This window comes from Dipodomys merriami, unplaced genomic scaffold, assembly GCF_024711535.1.
Source record: "Dipodomys merriami isolate MVZ:Mamm:240054 unplaced genomic scaffold, mDipMer1.0.p SCAF_1065, whole genome shotgun sequence".
NCBI classification, from domain to species: domain Eukaryota; kingdom Metazoa; phylum Chordata; class Mammalia; order Rodentia; family Heteromyidae; genus Dipodomys; species Dipodomys merriami.
Window position 1 is genome coordinate 230,084 of NW_027202344.1, and position 8,130 is coordinate 238,213.

At 37.7% G+C, this 8,130-nt stretch overlaps 1 non-coding gene across 1 annotated transcript; it reads right to left on the minus strand.

The window, feature by feature from the left end:
- Positions 1-7,615: 7,615 nt before the first annotated feature.
- LOC138814748 (small nucleolar RNA U13) lies at positions 7,616-7,720 on the minus strand. Its single transcript, XR_011368072.1, has one exon. It is a non-coding gene; the product is annotated as a small nucleolar RNA U13 (small nucleolar RNA).
- Between the last annotated feature and the right edge of the window lie 410 nt (positions 7,721-8,130).

The following is an 8,130-nucleotide window of genomic DNA, read 5'->3' on the forward strand; positions in this document are numbered from 1 at the left end:
TACATTTCTCATCAAGCATTGTAGCCTCCTCCTTTGTTTACCCTTCCCATCCCTTCCCATCCTGTATCCCACGCTACCCAATCCTCCCCCCGCCCAAGTTGTAAATTTCGATTTTGACATGACAACTTATTCTTCTCATTGTTGCAACAGGTCCAGCTGTATCCTTATTTAAACGACTTGTTTTTCCCCTTACCTCCACAAATTATAGCAACATCAAATACAGTGAAAGCAGGGGTTATACTGTGGGGGAGGGACATGCAAAGCAAGAAAGAAATAATCTTATAAATGCGTTAGAAACAAATGCATGAAAGAAAAAACATTTGAATACATATCTTAGGGTTCATTTTCCTAACATCACTTTATCTGACCATTTCTGCTTGACTCATACATATACTAGATATTGCAAATAAGGGAAACCATGGGACCAATGATTCTTTGGGCTTGGCTTACTTCACTTAGTATAATTTTTTCCAAGTCTTTCCATTTCCTAACAAATTGGGCAATGTCATTCTTTCTGATGGAAACATAGAATTCCATTGTGTATATATACCACATTTTCTTGATCCATTCATCTACTGAGGTGCATCTGGGTTGGTTCCATATCATAGCTATAGTAAATAATGCTGCAATAAACATAGTTGTGCTGGTAGATTTAGTGTTGTCTTCTTTGTAAACATTTGGGTAAATGCCCAATAGTGGGATTGCTGGGTCATAGGGGAGCTCTATGCGGAATCTTTTGAGGAACCTCCATACTACTTTCCAAAATGGTTGAACGAGTTTACACTCCCACCAACAATGAAGTAAGGTTCCCTACTGTCCACATCCCCTCCAACGTCAGTTGTTATTAGAGTTCTTAATTTTTGCCATTCTAACTGGGGTGAGGTGGTATCTTAATGTTGTTTTGATTTGCATTTCTTTTATGGCTAGGGAAGTTGAGCATTTCTTCATGTGTCTATTGGCCATCCTTCTTTCTTCTTCAGAGAATTTTCTCTTTAAGTCTTTAGCCCTCTTATTTATTGGGCAGTTGTTTCTTTGAGGATTTGTTTTTGAGGGATTTAATGTTTTGAGTTCCAAGTATATTTTAGATGTGAGACCTTTGTCCATTCTATCTGCCTACTATTCCTCGTCTTATTTTTCCTATATACAAATTCCTATACAAATTCCTGTGAAGGCTTTTTATAGTATTGCATTCAATGTATCGATTGTTTTGATGGAAATTAATACGTTCTTGATCGTGTGTACTGTTGTTCATGATTGAGGCATGGTTCTCCTTTTAGCTGTATTTCAAATTTTTTGTAAATTTTAATTTTCTTTTTAAAGTATGATGTATTTTTTGTTAGTGTGAATTTATTGGGCTATTTTGGTGTGAAAAACACTGGGGATTGAACCCATACCTCGTTTATGGGAAAAAAAAAACATTCTACCACATAAGTCACAATGCAGCTATGGCAGTTTTTTATTGGTTTTTGTTTTTATGTTTGTTTTTCTCTGTCCTGGAGCTTGAATTCTGGGCCTGGTCTTTGTCCCTCTAGTATACAGCTCAAGGTTAGCAGTCTACAACTTTAGCTATAGTGCCACTTCCAGGTTCCTGACTGTTTATTGATGATAAGAGTCACATCACTTTTCCTGCCTGGGCTGGCTATGAACCACGATCCTTAGATCTCATCCTCCTGAGTAGCTAGAGTTAAATATATGAGCCACAGTCACCAGGCTATGGTAGGTTTTTTTTAAAAAAACAATGTAAATTACTCATTTTTGTCTTTCTAATTTAATATTTTTATCTTTTTTATCATCCTGGGGAATAGAATATAGGACCCAGTGTATGTATGTATGTGAATGCTTCTGTGTGCATCTGTGCCAATGCTGGCGCTTAAATTTCTTTAACTTGTTCCAAGCAAGGCTGTAACATTTGAGCCACAGCTCTACATTTACAGCACTTTGGCATTTAAATTGGGGATAAGAGTCTCACGGACTTTCCTGCCCAGGCTGGCTTTCAAGCCATGATCCTCAGATCCCAGCATTCTGAGTAGCTAGGATTATAGGTATGAGTCATAAGTACTCAGCTATCATTTAGTTATGAGATATTCACAATTATGAGATATTCACAATGCTCTCTTAGCACTTTTTATTCAGTTTGTAAAGAAATTTCATTATTTGTTTCAGCATACATTATTTATACAAGATGAGATATTTCCATACATGTGTACAATGTACCCCAATCTAAATCATTCCTTTTATCATTTTATCTTTTTTCCCCTTTCTTAAATCCTTTTCAACAAGTTCTTTTTGTTCTATTTTATATAGTATCATAAAGTTTTTTGGCAATATACATCCTTATTTTTCCTCTTCATTTATCTCTTTACCCCTGCTGGGTATCCTGGTACAGGAGCTGGTCAAACATACCTTTACAACTCAAGAGAAGAAACAAAGTTTATTGCATTTTACCCTGCCTTTGCTCCTATTTTCTCTTCATGAGCTCTGAGATTTATTCTCTGTTATTTTCTTTTTAAAATCTTCTTTTAGGAACTCCTATAGTAATGATTGTTTTACTTCTTTGTCTGGAAATGCTTTGAATTTGCCTTGATTTCTAGAAGATATTTGTTTTGACCCCTGTGTCTTCTGACAAAAAAAAATTGGGGGGGGCAGTCATGGGGCTTGAACTCTGGGCCTGGGCACTGTCCCTGAACTCTTCAGGTCAAGACAAGTGCTCTACCACTTGAGCCATAACACCACTTTTGGTTTACTGGTGGTTAATTGGAGAATGTCTCATGGAATTTACTGCCCGAGCTCAGAGCTCAGGCTCCTGAGTAGCTAGGATTACAGGCATGAGCCACTGGTACCTGGCAAATATTTTTTATTATAGTTAAGGGGCCATTTTTCTTGCATTGATTACAAAAATGATTTCTTCAGGGTTTTTGTTTTTGTTTTTGTTTTTGCATAGTTAGCTTATATTTTGTTAGGTTGATGTTTCTTTGTGGTATTTCCATGTATGCATATATTGCAGTCAGGTCAGATTCATTTCCTCCATTTTTACAGTTTTCAGTGGGTTCCATTCCATTATTGTCATATTTCCACCCAGCTTCCTTCCAATGACAAAAATATTAGATCTTCTGTTTATTTTCTTTTGTCTCCATTTCCCTTTCAGTCTTTTTCTCTGACTTCCACATACATAATTTCTACTGTAATCTTCAAGTTCACTGAGGCTTTCTTCTGTCTTCCATGTGATTGTACACAGAATTTTATGTTAGATGTTTCATTTAAGTTCGAAAAATTCCATTATCTACTTTTTTTCCATTTATCTCAAATGTGTTTATAATTGCGACTTGAATGTTTATTTTAGGATGGCTACTTTGAAATCTTTGTCAAATAATGTCAACATCAGTATCAAGTAGCTGGTGGCAATGTTGTCTTTTGTTTGTCAAGGTGAAAAATTGTCTTATGAACATGCATTCCTGATGTCTGTCTCAGGGTTTTACTGGTCTTCTTTAGAATAGGATTTTCAGATCATGTACTCATTGCAGAGACTTTTGCCCATAGCTGCCAGATGAGGTTGGAAGTGGTTGTTTTCCTGCCAATGGAGAGAAACCTTTCACTGTGGAGTGCCTTGTGAACTGGCCCCAGGAGTCTTATGCTGCCATCAATAGGTAGAGGGTATTAGGGCTAGGACTTTATTCCAGCTAGAAAGGTGTGAAATTCTGGTTCCCTCCAAGTCTCCTCTAAGACTGTGTGAATTACACCACAGGCTCCTTCTCTGCATATATGAGTGAAGTCCAGACTCCCTGTGATTCTCCATTGATGTCACAGTAAGAAACTGAGCACTGCCTTGGGAGGTATCCTTTGCCAAGAGGTAGAATGCAAGCTTCCTGAAGTATTTGGCTGGAGATGAGCAGTTATTATCTAAAAGAGTATCATCTACCTACGTTGTTCTTCTGTATCCCACTGTTTCTCATGTGTCAGCTTCCGTTTGGAATATGAGGGAAAACAAGGAAACACCACCATGCATTTCATTCAGGCCCGAAGGTCTTTGATCTTCCTTCTACATGCCTCATGTTCATTTGATATGTGACATCCATGCTTATTGGTTGTGCTTGGTGGGGAGACAAGAAGAAATGCACCTACTTCATCTTGCTTACAAACTAGAAATCAAAACATTTGGAGAGAGGAGGAGTAGGGGATCAGTAGTGGGGCTTGAACTCAGGGCTTTGTGCTCAGGTCTTCATGCTCCCTCTTTTCATTTTCTCTATAAAAAACTGCTATACTATTCAAGTCACAACTCTATTTCCAGATTATTTTGTGTGCAACCTGGGGCCTGAATTCAGGGTCTGAGTCCTGTCCCTGAGTTTTTTTGCTCGAGGCTAACACTCGACTACTTGAGCTATACCCCCATTTCTGGATATTTTAATAGTTTATTAGAGATTGGAGTGTCATATACATTCTTCCTTCCTGGGTTTGGCTTCGAACAAAGGTCCTTTGATCTCATCCTGCTGAGTCACTAGGATTACACGTCTAGTCATTGTCCTCCATTATTTCCCCACTTACACTTATCAGGAGCAACTGAAATCACAGTATCCTCATTCTGTTTTTCTCCCTGAGGAACAAACTAGAAGATTATGAATAACTTACCCAAGATTCCCCTCAAGGAAAATATGTATGTTTTAATAACACATCTGTGAATTTGCATGTTTGATGACACAAGTTCACCCAAGTATTTTTTTTTGTTATTGTTAAAAACCATACAGAGGGGTTACAATTGCATGGGAAGGTAATGAGTACATTTCTTATCAAGCCTTGTTACCTCCTACTTTGTTTCTCATTCCCATCACTTCCCATCTCCTCCCCCTCCACTGAATCCCCTACCCCTCCCCCGCACCCGCCAAAGTTGTAAAGTTTGTTTTCGATATAATGTCTTGTACATCTCATTGTTGCAATGGGTCCACCTGTATCACTATTTAAACGATTTGGTTTTTACCTTCCCCTCCACAAATTATATCAATATCAAATACAGTGAAAGCACGGGTAATAGCGTGGAGGAGGGACATATAAAACATCAAAGAAATCATCTTATAAATATGTTTGAGAAAAGTGCAAGAAAGAAAAAAAAATTGAATCTTTATCTTGGGGTTCATTTTGCCTAACATAAAATTATCTTACCCTTTCTGCTTGTCTTAGACATACACTAGCAATTACAAATATGGGAAACCATGGAATCCATGTTTTTTTGGGCCTGGCTTACTTCACTCAATATAATTTTTTCCAAGTCTTTCCATTTCCTAACAAATGGGGCAATGTCATTCTTTCTAATGGAGGCATAGAATTCCATTGTGTATATATACCATCTACTGAGGGGCATCTGGGTTGGTTCCATATCTTAGCTATGGTAAATAATACTGCAATAAACATAGTCGTGCTGTAAGCTTTAGTATGGTCTTCTTTGTGATCATTTGTGTAAATGCCCAAAAGTGAGATTGCTGGGTCATAGGGGAGCTCTACGTGGAATCTATTGAGCAATCTCCATACTACTTTCCAAAGTGGTTGAACAAGTTCACACTCCCACCAATAATGCAGTAGGGTTCCTTCTGTCCACATCCTCTAAACCATCTGTTGTGATTAGAGTTCTTGATTATAGCCATTCTAACTGGGGTGAGGTGGTATCTCAATGTCGTTTTGATTTGCATTTCTTTTATGGATAGGGAGTTTGAGCATTTCTTCATGTGTCTATTGGCAATGCTTCTTCCTCTTCAAAGAAGTTTCTCTTTAAGTCTTTAGCCTACTTATTTATTGGACAGTTGTTTCTTTGTGAATTTGTTGTAGGGGGATTTAATTTTCTGAGTTCCAGGTATATTTTGGATATGAGATGCTTGTCCATTGTATGGCTAGTGAAGATCTTCTTCCAATCCATTGGCTTTATATTCATCTTGCTAGCTATGTTCTTTGCCGTGCAGGAGCTCTGCAATTTCATGCACTCCTATTTGTCTAATCTTTCTTTGATTTGTTGTGTTTCTGGGTCTCTATTAAGAAAATTTTGGCCTGTGCCAAGGAGACCAAGGGTTTTTCCTATTTCATCCTGTAAGGTTTTCAGAGTGTCTGCTTTGACTCAAAGGCCTTTAATCCATTTGGAGTTGATTCTGGTACAGATTGATATATAAGGATGTAACTTTAATTTTCTACAAGTAATTAACCAATTTTGCCAGCACCATTTACTGAAGAGACTGTCTTTCTTATATTCTATTTCTTTAGCTCCCTTATTGAAGAATAAATGGCTATAGGTCTGTAAGTTCATTTCTGGGTTTTCAATTTTATTAATTGGTCTTGAGGTCTGTTCTTTTGCCATTACCAAGCTATTTTGATTATTATGGCTTTGTAGTAGAGTTTGAAATTAGGTATTGATATTCCTCCAGCCTGTTCTTTTTTTTTTAATTGTGAAAATACCGCACAGAGTAGTTGCAATTACATGGACAAGATAATGAGTACATTTCTCTTTTTTTTGGAAGGGGGGTCCAGTCATGGGGCCTGAACTCTGGGCCTGGGTGCTGTTCCTCAGCTCTTCAGCTCAAGGCTAGTGTTCTACCACGTGTGTCACAGCGCCATTTCTGTCTTATTTATTTTAACTTATGTGATGCTGAGGAATCGAACCCAGGGCCTCATGCATGCAATGCAAGTGCTCTACCACTGAGCCACCTTCTCAACCATTGAGTATATTTCTTATCCAGCATTGCTGCCTCCTTCTTTGTTGCCCCTTCCTATACCTTCCTATCTCCCCCCTTAACACCCCCATAATTCCCCCCTCCCCCGTAGCCAATGTTGAAATGTTCATTTTTCGTCATAACAACTTGTACAACTCATTGTTGCAATGCGTCCACATTTATCCCTATTTAAACGATTTGTTTATTCCTTTCCCCTCCACAAATTATACCAACATGATATAAAGTGAAAGCAGGGCTTATACTGTGGGGGAGGGACATACAAAGCAACAAAGAAATAATCTTACAAATATGTTAGAAACAATCACCTTAAAGAAAGAATATTTGGAAACTTATCTTGGGGTTCATTTCACCTAATACCAACTTTTTCTATGTCTCTAACAGAAAGAATGGCATTGCCCCATTTGATAGGAAATGAAAATACTTGGAAAACATTATATTAAGTGAAGTATGCCAGGCCCCCAAAAAACATAGGCTCCATGGTTTTCCTTATTTGCAATAACTAGTATATTTGTGAGACAAGCAGAAAATGTCATCACTGTTCTTCCTATTAAGGATCGATTTTGCTCTTCGGGGTCTTTAATTGTTCCATATGAATTTTTGGATGGCCTCTCCTATTTCCTTGAAGAATGAGGTTGGAATATTGATAGGTATCACATTGAAATTTTGTGTAGCCTTGGGAAGTATTGCCATTTTCACCATATTTATCCTTTCAATCCAGGGGCATGGGAGTTTTTTGCACTTTCTAAGTTCTATTTTGATTTCCTTTATCAGGTTTTTAATGTTTTGGTTAAGTTTATTCCTAGGTATTTTATTTTCTGTGGGGCTATTAAGAATGGAATTGCTTCCTGATTTCAGCCACGCTATTCTCATGGTTGGCATACAGAAAAACCATGGATTTTTTTTTTTTTTTACATCAGATGGGTAATGTGCCCTTGTTGTAACAAGGTTTAGAGGGAGGCACATTTCACCCAAGCACATGAGAATCCAATCATCACACTTATGAACCGGAAAAGGATCCAGCCATGGGTTTTTGAAGGTTAATTTTACACCATGCCACTTTTTCAAAGTTTTGAATCAGCTGGAGTAATTTGGGAGTGGAGTCTGTGCGATTCTTTAAAAACAGATCATGTCATCTGCAAAGAGGAGAGTTTTATTCATCTTTCCCTATTTCGATTCCCATTATGTTTGCATTTTTTCTTATTGCTGTACCTAGGCATTCTAATACTAAATTGAAGAGAAGTGGACAGAGTGGACATCCTTGTCTCATTCCTGAGTTAAGAGGAAATGGCTTAATTTTTCACCATTAAGTATAATGCTGGCTGTAGGTTTGTCATATACAGCCTTTTTTGAGGAATGTTCCCTGGATTCCTAATTTTTCCAGAACCTTCATCATAAAGGGGTGTTGGATCTTGTCAAATGCTTTTTC